Source organism: Lithobates pipiens, unplaced genomic scaffold (genome assembly GCF_037356315.1).
Source record: "Lithobates pipiens isolate NorthernLeopardFrog02 unplaced genomic scaffold, aLitPip1_a1.2 Scaffold_18, whole genome shotgun sequence".
Lineage (NCBI taxonomy): Eukaryota > Metazoa > Chordata > Amphibia > Anura > Ranidae > Lithobates > Lithobates pipiens.
The window spans coordinates 520101893-520120828 of NW_027507758.1; the positions used below are offsets into that span (position 1 = coordinate 520101893).

An 18936-nucleotide genomic window follows, 5' to 3' on the forward strand; every position below is an offset into this window, starting at 1 on the left:
TTTCCTAATGGCATCTTTAGACTAGCCACAATCTATCTCAGCTGAAGTCTAAATGCAGCAATATGTCCCTTATGTCTTCTTGTCCTTTCATCTGCTTATCTACTTTATTACAAGTGGTGTTTCACAACACCTATTAATTACAGGTGCACATAGGTGTGGGTGTCATATACACCTGTGATGCTTTGTAATAAATTTCAAGGCTAAGAGAGTGCTGCGAGGAGATATAGAGGTTCAAAGCCAGGTACACATTACACATCAACAAGCAATAGTGACTGGAAGTACTGGTGTAGTTGAGGTATTTAGTGGTCTCTTTCTTCAGTGCCTTTGAAGTAGGTCATCCTGACTGGAATTGCAGCTTCAGAACACTTTATGACCTTGGACAAGAGGGTTTATCTTGTTGAGCTAAGACAAACATACACATTTTTTTGCTTCGTATGCCTAAAGTACACTCCTTCATGATGTTGATTATGAAGCTGCTATAGGGACTTTTTATTGGTGAAGTCCACCAACTTCTTTTACATGATTAAATTGAAACAGATGAATTATGTTTTTATGCAGAGACATTTTTGCAGAGCTGTATTTTCAAACGTTTTTTAAAATGTAAAGTTTTAATGACTAAAATGATATAAGCTTGAACATGGCAATGTTATTTCATTTTTAATTTTCAATATTTTGAAGCCTGCAGTTTCTATGCCCAATGAATCCTCCACTGAAACCCTTGTTTAGCCACTTCATGTTGCAAAGTAACAAGGGTCTGTCTCTGTGTCCCACTTGTTCTCCTGTGTTGTCACTTAGGCTTCCCGTGGACATTACAAATGGCCATTTTCACACATATTACAGCTGTAAAACATTCTTGACCCGCCCCCATAGGGTGCCATATTATGTGATATTAGAAAAGGACTGTTAAAGTGGGACTTCAGCCAAATCTTTTTGTCCTAGTTTTGGATAGGAGATTGTAGAAGGGTTAGAACCACTTTTAGGTTTTATTGCTGTCTGTCTCTACACTGGAGAGTGATAAGTGTCCTCTTATTGCAATGAATCATTCCAGATAGCAAGCAACTGAGCTGCAAGTTTGAAAATGACTTGCTAGGATATTGCTAGACTTGCCAGACTTTACACTTTACTATGTGGCTTGGAAGCTATGGCTACTTGGGGGTTTCTCTACTTTTAGTGCAATATTAGGCAGTATGTGCAATGTTATGTTACAAGTACTTTCTTTCCCATCCAAGGCTGACAATGCTCTCTCACAGTATCTATGGAGAAACCACATTGTCACCCTAGGACAGGTCAACAATAATCTCCCCTTCTCCTCCACAACATAGAAGGAAAGGGTTCTGTAAACCACAGGGATAGCTAGAAACAATGTACGTGAAAACAGTCCATGCATGCAGGAAGCACATGAAGTTATCAGCTCGCCAGGTATCTGGAATGATAAACATGTATTTGTTGCACTTCTCAAACAGATATAAAAAAAAAAAAACACTTTCAATGGTAAGTGAGCAAATAAGAACAGTTTATTGTTAGGGTACATGTGAAAAATGATCACGTATTTTGATGTGCCATTATTATTATTAATAATATTACACAGGATTTATATAGCGCCAACAGTTTACACAGCGCTTTACAATATAAAAGGGAGACAATACAGTTACAATACAATAAAATACAAGAGGATTAAGAGGACCCTGCTCAGAAGAGCTTACTATGTAATAGGGTGAAGCAGGGGGTACAAAAGGTTGTAACTGCAGGGAATGAGCTGATGGAAATTGTAAAAGATTAGTTGGAGGCGTGATAGGCTTTCCTGTAGACATGAGTTTTTAGGGATGTCATCTCATAGGAGCTGTCCAACAGAACAGAATTACATACATTTTGGCTGGTATAACCATTCACATTTGCGTATTTTCACTATGTATTAGGAAGCTGTTTGTGAGATTAAAATTAACCAGTTTCTCTTGATCACAGCTTCTCTAACTACTATATACCCTAAAGAATATGTGCTGGGATTCAAGCGTCATGTATCTTTGCTGTTTTGCATTGCACATAGCAGAACTAATGCCATGTACACATGGCCGGACTTTTTGACAGCAAAGGCCAGACGAGAAGGAATCCGCCGGACAATTCAATCATGTGTGGGCTTCATCGGACCTTTGCTGTCGCAAAATCAGCCGCACTTTAGATTTAGAACATGTTTCAAATCTTTCCGGCTGACTCAAGTCCGGTTGAAAAATCAGTTTGTCTGTATGCTAGTCCAACAGACGAAAACTGACGCTAGGGCAGCTATTGGCTACTGGCTATGAACTTCCTTATTCTAGTCCGGTCGTACGTCATCACGGTCGAATCCATCGGACTTTGGTGTGATTGTGGGACAAGTCCATTTTGGCAGAACTCCGTCGAAAAGTCCTTCGGAGTTCAGTCTGACGAAAAAGTCCAGCCGTGTGTACACAGCATAAGTATTTAAAGCCACCACCTCCAAAAAGAAATACCACATTGAAAATATAGAAAAAAATGTTAGAAGAAAAATTTAAAAAAAAATCTCCTTACAATATTCACTTCGCAAGCAATGGGAAGTGAATTAGCAAACTACTCCAATGGCTCCGTTTACAATTCAGTGTTACATTGCAGGACACGCAGGCAGTGCAGAGGGACAAACAGCTTATTTGACGTTTATGTCATAGGCTTAGCTGCCTATAATTTGTATTGCTATTACTGGCCTGGTGATCCACGAAACACCAAATCTGAATACCTTTGATGCCATGTGAAGTGAGCCATATTGTTTCCCTATATTAATAGTATAATGGTTCTCTGCAGAGTCATGCACAATTTGGCGAATTAAGATAAATATTTGAAAGTTGCAGTTGTAATGTACCCGCATGTCAGACCCCAGTCTTATGTCCTAGCCTGGCTTTATAAATTGGTTTGAAGTATTCACAGGGTCATTATAAAACAGAATCATGAACAGTTACATAGTTACATAGTTAGTTAGGTTGAAAAAAGACACAAATCCATCTAGTTTAACCATAAAAAATAAAAATAAAAAAATCGTACAATCCAATATACCCAATTCTATACCCACAGTTGATGCACAGTTTTGGTCCTGCTTTATGTCCCCTGGAATTTCAGAAGGGATGCTCCTTATCACAGTAATGTAACTATACATAAAGGTATATTCTCACCTATGGAAAGCAAGATATGTCCCAAAGCGCAGACAATCTAGAATGAAATCATTGAATTATACGGGCATACAGGCTGCATGTTCTTGACTACATGCATCCTCCAATTTTCAATGAGCTTTTTCAGTCATAACAGTATTCCTGGAATGAAAAACAGAAGACATTGATAGAGATGGAAGGAAACAATGTAAACAATGTAGCATGATAAAAAAAAATGCATGATGTGATTATGTCAGCATGTGCAACAGATTCTCCTATCCAATCACTTACGACATCCTTATTAATGAACATGCCATTTTCTTTGTCATCGCAATTGGCCAGAGCTCACATATTGGAATAATTACTTACTTGGTTCAATGTAAAATAGATATGTGAGCTGAGCTGACATTCTAACACTGATTGCTAAATCAATATGCTATTTTTTCGGTAAAGTGGAACCACTTGCACAGATGTTTCTTTGGGAAAGTATTGAAGAAGTGATACTGACATCGGCACACAGTAGCTGCATGGCCTACATGGCAGAGAAAACACATCTGTGTAGAGATGCAACAATAGAACCCAGTGGTTGGGCATCCTGATAAGGGACTATGTACCCCCCCAACCTTAAAATCGAAAAATAGGACATTTAAAATCTCTACTTTACTACCAAAAAAGACACCTGTTCATGACCACAAGTGGTCCTGGCAGTCAAGAACGTCAGACCAAAATTGCTGACAAACAACTTCACGCAAAGATGAAATACAGATACTGTATGTTTACTGCTTTAGCTGACACTTTAAATCAATAAGCACGCTGACACATCAAACCCAGGGATTTAATGCACTGCTTGCCAAATACCTCCCATGAGGTCACATATAAACCTCTTCTCCTACCTTCATTAGAGGGCCCTAGTTTTCATTTTGTCTCCCTATAGGAGTGGCTTATCTGTGCGAATACATCTGAACATGACCCAGTATAACCATATTTAGACTAAATCACACATATCTTTTATGAGATCTATAAATTATGACTATCTTCATAAATAGAGACAACCGATAGATATAGCTTCATATTCATCCCCCACCTGCACAGAAGGCCCACACATTACATTACAGTTAGTTTTGTCTAGAATAATTCAAGTACTTGACCAAAGTGTTGAAGGAAGAACTGCTTAACTCAGCCTCAGTCACCTTATATTGTATCCACCAGAGACGTTGCAAGGGGGTGGCTTTTGAGTCTATAGCCCCAAATCTGGGGCCCATAGCCCCGAATCTCTAGGGCAGGGGTTAGAACCCGGCCCGCCACCGCTGAATGCGTGCACCTGGCCCGCGGACATTATCACAGGGCTGGATGCAGTGGGGTGGGGTGCAGGGGACAGTGGACACTACAGTGGGGGCTGCATTGCTGGGCATTGGTGAGACTGCATTGCTGGGCACTGGTGAGGCTGCATAGACGGGCACAGCTGAGCCCTGCATTCTTTATGTAGCCAACTCCTGAGCCCTGGGGCTCTCTGGAGACCCTGATGTAAGGGGGGCTCTGGGGACCCTGATGTAAGTAGGGAGGCTCTCTAGGGACACTGATGTAAGGTGGGGCTCTTCGGATCCTGAAGTAAGTAGGGTGGGCTCCCTGGGGACCCTGATGTAAGGGGGAATCTGCACTCAGATATGTAACAATATTATATATATATATATATATATATATATATATATATACATATATTCTATACACGTGTATGCCCACCCAAGCATATGACTTTCTTTACTTCACTACTATGGGCTCTAGCCCCGTATCTTTTCTATACCTAGAAACGCCCCTGGTATCCACCAATCAGTTTCACGTGCACAGTGAAATATGTGAGATGGGAAAATGAATGTTTTGTATCTGAACTGGTTGTTTCTAAGCAATGCAGACTATGGACACATATATTTATATGATTGTTCAATGCAAAAATCTATTTGACTTCTTGAATGTGGCAATCAGTTTGCTCTCTGAAAGCCTAATCATTCACAGGGAAAACTAGGCAAGAGGCTTGAGTCTGGTGGATGTCTAAGCCTGGTACACACAGGCAGTTTTTTTTTTTTCCTTCAACAAAGTGCGCTGGATGAAAAAAAAAACTGAGGAGCACTCTGTACTAACTGTGTAATGTTAGTACAATGATCTCCCCGCTGAGCTATTGTGTTCTGACAGGAGGACTGACCCCACACCAGAACACACCAGACAGCGCTCGCAGCCATTGGATGGATCAGATGCTGGTCAGCTGCTGGTTTTCCAGCATGCTCATTTGACAGAAGCCAGACAGGCTGCTGTTCTCACAGGCTGAATGTTAGACAGTTTCTGTTGAACTTGCCAATATTGACTGATTTTCAGCCTGTGTGTACCAGCTTTAACCAGTTCCTGACCGGCGCACGCCGATGTACGTCGGCAGAATGGCACGGGCAAGCATATATTGGCATACAGGTATGTCCATTTTTTAATTCCGCCCTGCCATCGCGTGCGCACCGCCAGCGGCGCACTCGCGTGCCAGTCGGGACCCCTGTGAGTCCGGTCGTGGGTTCCGCGGACTCGATATCCATGGATTTGATATCCGTGGGGATACCCGCGATCGTCTCATGGGGCGGCTGAACGGGTAGATGCCGTTGTAAACTAGTCAGTGTTCACTAACACAAAGCCCAGCCCCCCACAGTTAGTTACACGCCCCTAGGAAGACTTAACCCCTACACTGCCACCCCCTGGTTAACCCCTTCACTGCCAGTGTCATTTTCACAGGAATCAATGCATTTGCATAGCATTGATTGCTGCATAAATGACAATGGTCCCAAAAATGTGTGAAAAATGTCCAATGTGTCCGCCACAATGTAGCAGTCACAATAAAAATCACTGAGGCTGCGTACACACGGGCGGACTGTTCGCCCAACTTTGTCTGCTGAACAGTGTTTGGGCGGACAGTCCGCTCGTGTGTGGGCTTTCAGCGGACAGTTTCAGCGGACAGTTGGACGGACAAGGTTTTTCGGAATTTCCGAAAAACTGTCCGCTGAAACCTTGTTTCAGCGAACAGTCCGCTCATGTGTAGGCTTGTTCGTCAAACAAAGTTGCGCGCATGCTCAGAAAGGATTTTCACGCCGAAAGCTATAATGCAGTGTATAGGACGTCGTATTTTTCGTCCCGTCGTACGTGCCGTTCACGTCATCGCGCACGGTTTCAGCAAACTGTTCGTTCGTCGTGTGTGGCCATGTCCGTCCATGCTAATTTTGAGCGGACTGTTTGCCGAAACTGTTGGACGGACAAAGTTGGGCGAACAGTCCGCCCGTGTGTACGCGGCCTGATCGTCGCCATTACTAGTAAAAAAAAATTATTAATAAAAATGCCATAAAACTATCTCCTATTTTGTAAACGCTATAACTTTTGCGCAAACCAATCAATAATCGCTTCTTGCTAATTTTTTTACCAAAAATATATAGAAGAATACGTATCGGCCTAAATTGAGGGAAAACATTTTTTTTTATATATTTTTGGGGGATATTTATTGTAACAAAAAGTAAAAAAATTATGCGTTTTTTTCAAAATTGACGCTCTATTTTTGTTTATAGTGCAAAAAATAAAAACCGCAGGGGTGATCAAATACCACCAAAAGAAAGCTCTATTTGTGGGGAAAAAAAAGACGTCAATTTTGTTTGGGAGCCAGGTTGCACGACCACGCAATTGTCAGTTAAATCGACGCAGTGCCGAATCGCAAAAAACGGTCTGGTCTTAAGCCAGCAAAATGGTCCGGTCTGAAAGTGGTTAAGGGGCGCAGATACAAGTCTCCAGTCTCCTGCAGTAAACCAGGAAGATAGTGCAAACTGGTTAAAACTATGCACCTGCCTTTCAAATGACAAGGGAGGATGCTTTTGGTGTCTGATGGGGCCATGCCAGCACAGGCAAAACAAATAGGATGGCTCCTTTGTGCCTATTGCAGTGCTTATCAAGTATTGGGAAGGTGGGGGAGGCAAAGCTTCCAAAATTTGTCTCGATTTCTACTTGCCTGTTCTAACTTTTCTGATTTTTCCATCATGTGACTTTTGACAGCGCCTCTTCCCAGAGTGGTTCAGGGCTGGGGTCCAGGGCCCCCTACCAACTGGTTTTGTTGCCATCACTGGTTGTGACATCAAAACACTGCTGCAGTCTTCAGGACCTGAGAGGTCCCAACCGGCCATCCACAATTTTTAAAACTTATTTTTTTATTCGAAACCGGACATCGGGGGACATAGTTCACCTAACAAGTGATTGTTACATTGTTATTATGTCAGTATCTGCATGGTTGAAAAAAAAAAAAAAAGAATGGTCGGTGGACCTCCGCTTTAAGACTAACTTATTGAGGTTCAGTGTTACAACTGATTTGGGAGAAGAAGGAGGTCCTGTACAACTTTATTGGAAGAAAACTGTTCATGTTTACAGTAACAGGTTAAATACGCTGATCATGTGGACATTTGTTTATTGAGTGAAGTGTGCCTCTGGCCAGGAGCATGTGAATAATCAAGATGGCATAGTTCCTCTAAATTACAGGGGTATGATACTCTATTCCTTTCCTATTGCAGGAGGATCGTGGGAGGTACCATTGGCCAGCATGACCATTTCTGGCAGCAAATCAGGGCCCTGCTTAAACTTGGACATCAACTTTTTGGTAAAAAAAAAACATTCTTTTAATAGAGCGGGGAAGGGTTAAAGCATGTCAGCTTTTTACTTGTGTCTCTGTGGGCTACAGACTATTTTCCACACTTCCTGTCCCAGTAAAATTGGTCAACAGGACAGAAAGTTAATTGAAATCTTAGCAACAGGGACAAGGATGGCATTATAAGCCTGTAAGCGATTCTAACCCTTTCCCACAAAACTGAAATAAAAGAACATTTTGGCTGGAAATCAAAAAGTACTAGAAAAAATACTTGCTGACGACATACAATATTTTCACTTCAAGTTTAGGAAGTCTTACATAATTTCCATATATATAAGGTAACTTCTGTTTTATGTTATGTTTTACTCTTTCAACTGTATGTTCAAAAGTGTATATTAAATCTTAAAAGAGTTTATAACATTTAGTTACATTTAGAAGATAAAAGACACCTGATCCATAAGCGTGTTAGTCATTTCGACACCATTATAGCAACTGCGGTCTAAAGGCAAGGAGGCCTTTAGTCTTGAGATGCCCTATAATTGTGTGACTCAGGGACAGGAAATCAGGTCTAAAGAGACTTTACAGCGCTCAATTATCTGCCTCATACAAGTCACCTAATGGGACACCACAGACTGATGTGCTGTTGTGTGTTTTCTATTGAAGGCTCAGCCTGACAGGAATACTTTCAGAATGAGTGATATGTTCGGGGCTTGCTGTATTCATTAATAAATCACTGACTATGGCACATCCCTACAGTGCTAGACTGGACATAGATTTATGATATTGCACGCTGCACTGCTCCCATCTGATCATCTTTATCAAAATGAGACAAGCAACACCTGGAATCCACCACATTCCCCCACAGAGAGAAGTAGAACAGCACATCTGCTTGTGGGTCACGTGAGCGCAGCAATGTGGGTTCAACCAGCATTATATAGTCAACGTTCTCAGCACTAGTGGGTCAAGCACATGACAGACCGATCTTGGGGGACTGAACCTTACCATCGCCATTCCTTTGCTTACTGTATGCATTATATTACTATTAATTTGCCTTTTTTTTTTAGCTGGGTTATTATAGGCTTGTCAAATTGGAACAAGCAACCTTCCTATTTTCTCCTTGCAGCCAATTTACAAGATAACTATGAATTTTTTTTTGTAAGTGCTCATTTTGGGTTATTATCATAAACTTGCCTGCAAGTCATTTTGATGTGGCTGTCACATTTTGCATATTTGCTGCTATATATTTTCAGGATTTCATATTTCAGTTCCATATTTTTAGATGCTCAAGCTTGTATCTCTTTGTAAATTAACCCTTCGTTGACGTGGTCTGCCTCCGATTTTGCACCTCAGATGGCTGAAGATAAATTACTTTTTTTCACGTTATGGATGTAATGTTTGCGCCCCACACCAACCCAAACTATTTGTTGTCCAAAAGCACAGGATCTATACAAGATGGTTATATTGATTTTTTAATGCCCCATATTGAGCTGATCATGCAATATAAGATTTCTCTCGTTCAAGTCATTGATCCCCTCATTCCTGCAAAATAAATCTCTATTGTCAGCATTGGGTTTGATTTACTAAAACTGGACAGTGCAAAATCTGGTGCAGCTGTGCATGGTAGCCAATCAGCTTCTAACTTCAGCTTGTTCAATTGTTCAAAACTTTGACAAAAAATCTGGAAGCTGATTGGTTTCTATGCAGAGCTGCACCAGTTTTTGCACTCTCTAGTTTTAGTAAATCAACCCCTATGTTCTACGCAGCTCAATCAATTTTCAGATCAAAGGATGTCCATCGGGAGGTTGCCACCATGGCCACTCATGGTCTAAATTTTGTCCAGTTCATTAGGAATTCACTCCATATACGGGAAGCTTTAGTTGCCTAAATGTTTACCAAAGCAATCTTTTCAGTAAAAATTGCCTATTATTATAATAATTTTTAGCGTATACAAACACAAGATACACTCCTAAAATCCTACAAAATATAAAAGAGAACACAGCATTGAGTTAAAGTGGTAGTATACCCACTTTTTTCATGTTTACCTACAGGTAAGCCTATAATAAGGTTTACGGTTTAGACAATATTCACTTTGCATGCAGCCGCTGATATCAGCGGTGCATGCGCTTTGAATGCCCAGCTGAAGGTCTGGCAGGCGCTGCCGAACCTTGCCGGGAAGAAGCCTCCTGCACACATGCGTGGTAGTGATTCCATCGTGGCTACGGCCACTCACAGCGCCGGAGCTGCGAATGTGGAAGGCATGCCGAGGGCAAAATGTCAGCTCCCTCGACGGTGACTGGCCTGCGATACGGGGACCTCATTCTAAGGTGAGTATTTCATAATGAGCTAGTGTGCGTGCATACTAGCTCATTATGCCTTTACCTTACAGGGGGGGGGGGGGGGGGGTTCTGAGGGTATACAACCGCTTTAATAAAGAACACATTTTATTGTAAGCTTCAAAAACAGCAAAAAGCCAGAAACCTATATTTAGTGTTATATTATAAAGAAGACCTCAAAATTATTTTTAAACATAATAGCTATTAATGCGTCTTGTGTACTAAGGGGCATATGTGCAAGTGTGTGTTCTAATTGTGCATATGAGTGTTATATGCATGGGGAGGAAGGAGAGCATTATTACATTTTGTTGTTTTATTATTTTGTTACATTTTACCTAATGTAATCTCTTTATAATGAGCAACAAAACTGGGTCTTGGGAGGTAAGAACTGGTATAATGGTAGGCGCACATTTGTTAAGCTTGCGGAAGTGAGCAGGCAGCTAATTAGTTCTACAGTTCACTGACAGGCCAAACTTTAAATTTAAAACAAGCTCACGGCTGCTGATAAGATCAGTTAAAGGACATTCCACATACAGACTGTATAATTTTCAATCAGTGTGAACAGAATAATTGAATTGTATTGAAAAGAGAGATCAGTGCAGTACAACAAAGCAAGAAGCTGAACCCTATAAAAATATATAATTACAAACTGTTCACAGAAAAGGGGCTTGTTTAAGCATTAAAACCCATTGATGAGAATATTATTACGGTAAGATGACATCATTCATGTGCATAATTTAAAAAGACTAGATATTCCTTAAAAAAAAATGATATGAGTGACCAAAACTATCCTTTAGCTCATAAAGGCAAGCACTTTATTTTTTTAAAAATGTTTAAATTACCATAACCTAAAGGAACGTATGGGTTTAACAACACTGAATCTCTATTTTTTGCTGGCAATAACCTCAACCAAATGCTTTCTGTAGATGCTAATCAGACGTGTAAAGCAATTAGTAGGTCATGTGGTCCAGTTCTGTACACAAAATTGTTTTAGATCCTGTGTAATTGTAAATGTCATACTTGAACATTCTGCCTCAGATCTCCTCACAGCACTTCATTGAGATTGAGGTCAGGGCTCTTGTTCAGTCTTTCTAATACAGAATGTCTTGAGTTTGAATTGCTCTACATGTGAAATTGATACCTGCACCACATGCACTTTTCCTGCTTTCATTTAGTGCCAGACACTTGTTTTTCTTTTTTTTCTGCTGATGTTACGCTGATAAATATAATTTATGTGAATCATAGTCTACAGCTAATTAAGTTATATAGTCAGAAGCTTGGTATTTTATCTATTCATTATTGTAACACTTGCAAGTTCTTGTTATCTTTTTTGTGTTAAACCATACACTGACAAAATGTCTCATACTTTAAAGTTTTGCCTAAAGAAGAAACCAAAAGTTGCCCTGGTAGTGAATTCCTAACAGGAGGCTAAAGCTGGTCATACGCGTTAAGATCTCTCTTGTCCAGCCTGCATGGTTGAACAAAGAAATTATTTGATTCTCAAATTTGCAGTGTCAGCTACTGTATTCTGTTTTCTATTCAGCAACCAGAGCTGTCAGAATACCTGAATAGTGCCTGCATTTGATTGGATGCAGGTGCTGTTCGGGTACGCATTTTACGGCTGACTCCTCCTTTTTGTTGCGCCAGGTGGTGCCAACAGGGCCATCCATGGAACAAATTTTGGTTAAATCAGCAGGATTTGAATTAAATTTGATCGGCGTATGGCCAGCTTGAGTATATTTTGCTGCCCTTCTGTTTACTTGCTGTTGTATCACAAGAACTATATTTCTGTCTACAAAATGGAATACTTCCTTCCTATCATTGCTGGCTATGTTCAAACTGGGTTGGGATCAGGAGATACTTCTCACCTTAGGTAGGCCATAGATGGTGCTAATTTTTTTTCCTGCTACCAGAAATTTGCACGATCCCCCCCCCCCATCAACACAGACAGTGTTGACAGTGGAATCCCTCCTGCCGGGACATTGTATTCCCCCAGTAGGGGGGCCGAGGGAAGACATCCTCGCCAAGAAAAGACAGTAATTATTGCTAGCCGCTATAGCAGCCCCTTGCGATAATCACAAGTAAAATTCAGCAGGCTGGTTGTACCCAAGTTGATCGATAGATCAACTTAATACATTCAGCCTGCCAATACAAGGTTTGAATCTCGGCATGTTCCTGCTGAACCAGCCAAGATTCAAATTGTGTATGGCCAGCCTAAGCGAAAGCCATTAGTAATAAAAAGTTGACCTGCCTGTTACAATCATTAGTAATGTTAATGAAATCTGGCAACTGCTCCTCCAACAAATCCCTGTATTTCAGGGCCAATATCAATGCATAAATATGTTCTGTAACTGCAAAAATCCTCAACTGGAATCACATGCTATTTTCACAAATGGAATAACAAAACTATCTGGAACAGGAATAAGACAAGGAAACTATTACCATAAAGTAACATAGTGCTCATTGTGACTCATCAGAATCAGTCCATTTTTTTGGAACTTTTGTCTGGCATGAAGCATTCAAAAATGAAACATAAAATGTAGAGAAGGAATAGAAAGTAAAAATTGCAGTGGAGCCTTTTTGTTACTTTTGGCCACATCATCATAACCTTACTATTTGTTTACTATCTCTGTACAGCTAGAGCAGCATATACTAGCATACCAGCTGATAATACCAGCATACCAGATTGCTAAAATTGAGTTTGGGAATATCCATGCAGCACCCATAACACAAGCTCCAACCAGTTGTGGACGGGGCTTACCACACCCAAGTGGAAGAAACCGAATAGCATTTACTAGTGCCCTAAAAGTGGGCTGAGGCTGACATTCACATTGATACAGAGTTATTGTGGCACTCCATCTTAAAAACGATGCTAGTTCACTCACTAGTTAACACTGTGTAATCCGCAGCACAGTTCATTATTCTCTCTATGCTCTGGACACCGGACTACACTTCTTCTCTTTTGGTGCAGCACTTTGAGCTGGTACCGCTAAGCTTTCACCATACTCCACCAGCTCAGTAACCAGTCGCCTCACTCTCAGTGGCATTGATCCGTATATTACACTTGAATACTAGGAAGCCAACTTTTGCCTATACTCCGAGCTGATTAACCCCTGAGGCCCCTCTCTCATTTTTTCTCTTCATCTTCCATGACATTACAGGCTGGGTCCTTAGAACGCCCTGTACCACAATGTCAGACCCAGTAAGTGAGGGGCCAATCACCAAGCCCACAAGCTCCTTCACTACCGACTAACTGGTTGCTTAAGCACTAGTACTGTAGTTATTGGCAAAGGCAATATAGCCTCCTCCAGGTAGCTTCTATGCTTGTTAGACATTTGTACAACATCTTCAGTAACTCCTCTTGTCCCCTGGTTAAGCCATGTTCTTTGAATACACTATGAATGCACCCAGGGCCGATCCTGGGCGGTTGCACGGGGTGCAGCGCACCCGGGTACCGCAGAGGTGGGGGTGTAGAAGCACCAGAGTGCTCCCTTCCCTCCTCAGCCAGCAACAGACAGGAGAGTGTCAGAGGAGGAGAGACTGTGCCGCCGCCAACTATATTAGCAACAGGAAGAGGGGGAGAGCGAAGCAGCCAGAGATCAGAGCGGCTGTCTCTGTGTGTAGAGAGAGGAGCCGCAGGCTCTTCTTTCCCCCTCCCTCTCCCTCTCCTCCTCATGCATGCTGCTGTACTAGTGACCGGGCACTTGCCAAAACAGCTGCCCACTATGTTTCTTCCCCCTCCTTCATATCAGCCAGGGAAGAAATAGAATAAAAAAAGGAGACGAGAAGAGGATTGTGGGACATATAGTCCAGAGGAGTGGCAGCCCCACTGTAACACAGAAACTGCAGCCCACAAAGCATGCCCAGCTGAATGGGAGAGAGAGAGCCAGGAGCCCAGGAAAGCTTTCAGGGAAGAGCACCAGGACTCCAGAAGGAGAGCACAGTGAGGGAGAGCACAGTGCTGAGGGAACACCATCAGAGAGAGAACCTGCTGCCCTGCGCCACCAGAGGGAAAGCCACACAGCCTAGCACCATCCCTGGTGGAGAAAGGAATGGAGTCATTACCAGACTATAGATCTGGGCACTACCCAGCGGTGTCGCCATGGGCTGATCAGAGGAACCATTGTTGCTGTATCGCTGGGTCAGGTGAGAAGGCCGATCGGCCATTATCTACTAACGTCCATAGGAACTGCAGTCTCTGACCATCTCCTGTATTATATCTGCAGTCTCTGATAATCTGCTGTATTATATCTGCAGTCTCTGACCATCTCCTGTAGTATGACTGCATTCTCTGACCATCTCCTGTAATATGTCTGCAGTCTCTGACAGTCTTTTGTATCATGTCTGCAGTCTCTGATCATCTCTTGTATCGTGTCTGCAGTCTCTGACCATCTCCTCTACTATGTCTGCAGTCTTTGACCATGTCTTGTATCATGTCTGCAGTCTCTGACCATCTCTTCTATGATATCTGCAGTCTCTGACCGTCTCATGTAGTATGTCTGCATTCTCTGACCATCTCCTGTAATATGTCTGCATTCTCTGACCATCTCCTGTAATATGTCTGCAGTCTCTGACCATCTCCTGTATTATATCTGCAGTCTCTGACCATCTCCTGTTTTATATCTGCAGTCTCTGCCCATCTCCTGTTTTATATCTGCAGTCTTTGACCACCTCCTGTAGTATTTCTGCAGTCTCTGACCATCTCCTGTAATATGTCTGCAGTCTCTGACATCTCCTTTAATATGTCTACAGTCTCTGACATCTCCTTTAATATGTCTACAGTCTCTGACTATCTCTTGTATCATGTCTGCAGTCTCTGACCATCTTCTGTATCATGTCTGCAGTCTCTGACCATCTCCTGTTTTATATCTGCAGTCTCTGCCCATCTCCTGTTTTATATCTGCAGTCTTTGACCACCTCCTGTAGTATTTCTGCAGTCTCTGACCATCTCCTGTAATATGTCTGCAGTCTCTGACATCTCCTTTAATATGTCTACAGTCTCTGACATCTCCTTTAATATGTCTACAGTCTCTGACTATCTCTTGTATCATGTCTGCAGTCTCTGACCATCTTCTGTATCATGTCTGCAGTTTCTGACCGTCTCCTGTACCTTTTCTTGGGGCTCTTTCTAACAGACTCTCTAAAAGAAGCCCCCTCTGTGTGCATCAGAGAGACTCCCCTCCGGGTCTTATTAGTGTACGTTCTTCATGTATTTTCATTATTGTTAAAAGATCATCCCGGGTAACAAAGACTTCTTAGGGGAGCATCTCTGTGTTTGAGTCGTTGCCAGGCATCTGTGACCCTAGGATTGGCCCTGAATGCACCCCTTTGAATAACTTCAGCCCAGACAGGATTAAATAACAGCAGAACGTTTCTATTATTTGTAAAAACTTCATCCGTTTACAGTTCACAGCATGCTACATTTCCTTCAGCATGTTTACAGTTTTAGTCACACTTTCTAACTGGCATGCATCCTGATAGCCCCTCAGCCCCATAATTATCATACATCCCTATTTTAGAAAGTCCTAAAAAGTCAATTATGTCAATATCTTGGGAACCCCAACTGGGTTCCCATTGAGGGGAGCATACGTAAGCCAAATTCAATTACATAGTGGGAGCATCTCATCTCTAGTTCCCATCCTGGAGCAAAAGACAAGCCCAAACAAGCTGATCTGCTGTCTATTTATTTGCCTCCCCACAGGGGGCAGTCACATGAACACAGAGGAAGCAGCATGATTCAGCAGGACCTGCTAACTCTCTGATTTTGCATGTCACATAGGGCAAGCCCATTCACTTGAATGAGCTGCCCTATGCACCTCTTGTTTCTTTTCGGGCGACAAGCTTTGCGTGATTTTGAAAGGCACAGTTTGCCATGTGGTCCTGATGCATGACCATGGCAGAATCACCTTACTTTTGGGGTGCCTTTAAGGTATAATGCACCCAAATGTGCATTGTACAGTGATCGCTACAGGATTTGGAATTGCGGGCAGAATTCCCCAGGGTTAGTGGCTATATTGCCAAGACTGATTGCTTGTTATCTGCTGTTTAATTGTGATGCCAACAGTATAACTGGTTATGTAGGAGCTAATATTCAGAATGTGGCCTTGTGTTTTGTGCTGAGCTGAGTGGTATCCGTGGCAGTAGTAGTACATTATAATTTCCAGCAATGTTTCTGGCTTTAGCTAGTAGTGCTTTAAATCAATGCCCAGTAATCTTCCTGGCTTGGTCTTATAGTGCTTATTTATTCTTATTATAATACAGCATTTATATGGCACCAACAGTTTGCACAGCGCTTTACAACACTGGGGCAGATAGTACAGTTACAATACAAATCAATACAGGAGGGATCAGAGGGCCCTGCTCATTAGAGCTTACAATCTAGAAGGGAGGGTCAAGTGGAACAAAAGATAATAACTTGTTGGGGATGATCAGATGGAGGAAATGAAAACACAATTGTTAGGTGTGGATAGGATAGGGTTTTCAGGGATTGTCTAAAATCGAATAGAGTAGGAGATAATCTGGCAGATTAAGGTAAAGAGTTCCATAGGATTGGAGAGGCTCTGGAAAAGTCCTAGCAGTGAGCATGGGAGGAGGTGAAGAGTGAGCTAGAGAGCAGGAGGTCTTGAGAAGAACGAAGAGAACGATTAGGTTGGTATTTTGAGACTAGTTTTGTGATGTAAATAAGGACTAAGTTGTGGATGACTTTGTAAGTAGTTGTTAGTATTTTGAATCTAATTTGTCGGGTGAGCAGAAGCCAGTGGAGGGATTAACAGAGAGGTTTAGCAGACACAGAGTGATTGGTAAGGTAGATAAGTCTGGCAGCAGCATTCATGATGGACTGAAGGGGGGATAGCCTATGTAGAGGTAAGCCAATGAGGAGGGGGTTTCAGTAGTCAAGGCGAGAGATGACCAGGGAGTGAATTAAGAGCTTTGTTGTGTCATTGGTTAGAAAGGGGCATATTTTGGAGATGTTGCAGAGGTTGGGGCTGCAAGATTTGGACAGTGATTGGACGTGGGGCTTAAAGGAGAGTTCAGAGTCCAGGATACACCTAGGACCTTGGCATGTGGGGATGGGCTTATAGTTGTGCCATTGATATTTATTTATTTATTTCAGGTACTTACATAGCACCATCAATTTACGCAGCGCTTTACATATACATTGTACATTCACATCATTCACATAGTGCTTAGTGACAAAGACTTGCAAAGTTAATGGATTTTTCTAGAAATAGTTTATAATAAAGCCAATCAATGACCCTGGAATGATTTAAAATGATGTCCAGAAATGTATCTGGCTCTGGTAGTGGTTAATAGTAATGTCCAGCAATATCCAGGGCTCTAGTAGAGCTTTCATATTAATACCCAGCAAAGTCTCTGCTTCTATAGTATTAACTTATTATAATGTCCAGCAACATCCAGGGCACTAATAGCACTTCATACTTTTACCCAGCAATGTTCCTGGATCTAGTAATGCTTTATAATAAGACCCAGCAATGTTCCTTGCTTTAAAAAGCTTTATAACTATACCAGCAATGTTCCTGGCTCTGGTAATGTTTTATAATAATACCCTGGAATATTCCTAGTTCCTTGTAATGTTTTAAAATGATACCCAGAAATGTTCTTGGCTCTAGTAATGTTTGATAATGAGACCCAGCAATGCTCCTGGCTATTGTAATCTATTGCAATGCTTTATAATACTCAGCATTGTCCCTGGTTCTAGTAATGCCTTCTAATAACTCCCAAGAATGTTCCTAACTCTATTAATGCTATATAGTTAGAACCAGCAATGTCCTTGGCTCAAGTATCACTTTATAAATACACCCAGCAATATCTCTGGCTGTACTAGAAACGTATAGTAATGTTCAGCAAAATCCAGGGCTCTAGTAGAGCTTCATAATATCACCCAGAAATGTCCCATGCTTCAGTAGAGTTTCATAACATCAAACACTTTAACATGCATCAAGGACACAGAGTGTCCTGTATGAACATTCCAGCCCACAGAGTAGGGGGGCAGCCGGAGAGGTCGCCCCGGGCACAACATTAAGTGGGGTGCAGGAATTAGTCCTGCCCCATCCCGAGTGTGCTGGGTTCGATGCCCCAGCCAACTGCCTGATAGCCCTCCTGGTTAATTACAGTCATTTATAAGGAGCACGACTGCCAGCGTCCTTAACAACCAGCTGGTTGTCAAGAAGCAGACCAGCAAGCCAGCTGCCAGGTCCTTAACAATGAATGACTCTTCAGCTATCAGCGGAGTTCCCCGCTGACTGCTGAATTTAAACAAAACAATTCCCAGCAATGAAAACTTCAGAAAAAAACAGTGTGGGGGATTCTTCCTAATGCATACCAGGCCCTTCTGGTCTGGTATGGATTTTAAGGGCAACTCCACGTCAAAATTTTTAAGCAAATGCTTAGATTCCCCCCCAAATCCATACCAGGCCCTTATCCAAGCATACAGACTGGCAGGCACTGAACCATACCAGGCCACATGCTCTCAACATGGGGGGGTGCTTTGGTGTGAGAGGGCTTTATGGGGACAAGGGCCTCTTCCCCACAATGATGGGCGGTGCTTGTGGGGGTCTGCGGGCAAGGGGGGTTATTGGAATCTTGAACACCCTTTAACAAAGGGCCCCCCAGATACCACCCCCCTATGTGAATATGAGTATGAAAATGTAAGTATAGGATCAAAAATCAACAAAACATTGTTTTATAAGGATGCCAGCAGCTGTTGCTCTTATGCTCTTGTAAATGCTAGCGCTCCTAGAACACTTTTCTTTAAAGCACTCCTAAACATTGCAAAAACACCAGC

General features: G+C 42.1%; 1 long non-coding RNA gene across 1 annotated transcript in view; it reads left to right on the forward strand.

Annotated features, from left to right (window-relative positions):
- LOC143990247 (uncharacterized) overlaps positions 1-18936 on the forward strand; it is a 205798-nt gene that overhangs the window by 33913 nt on the left and 152949 nt on the right. Inside the window, exon 2 of the long non-coding RNA XR_013277243.1 lies at positions 7724-7809. This is a non-coding gene — a long non-coding RNA (uncharacterized LOC143990247). The remainder of the gene's footprint in view (positions 1-7723; positions 7810-18936) is intronic.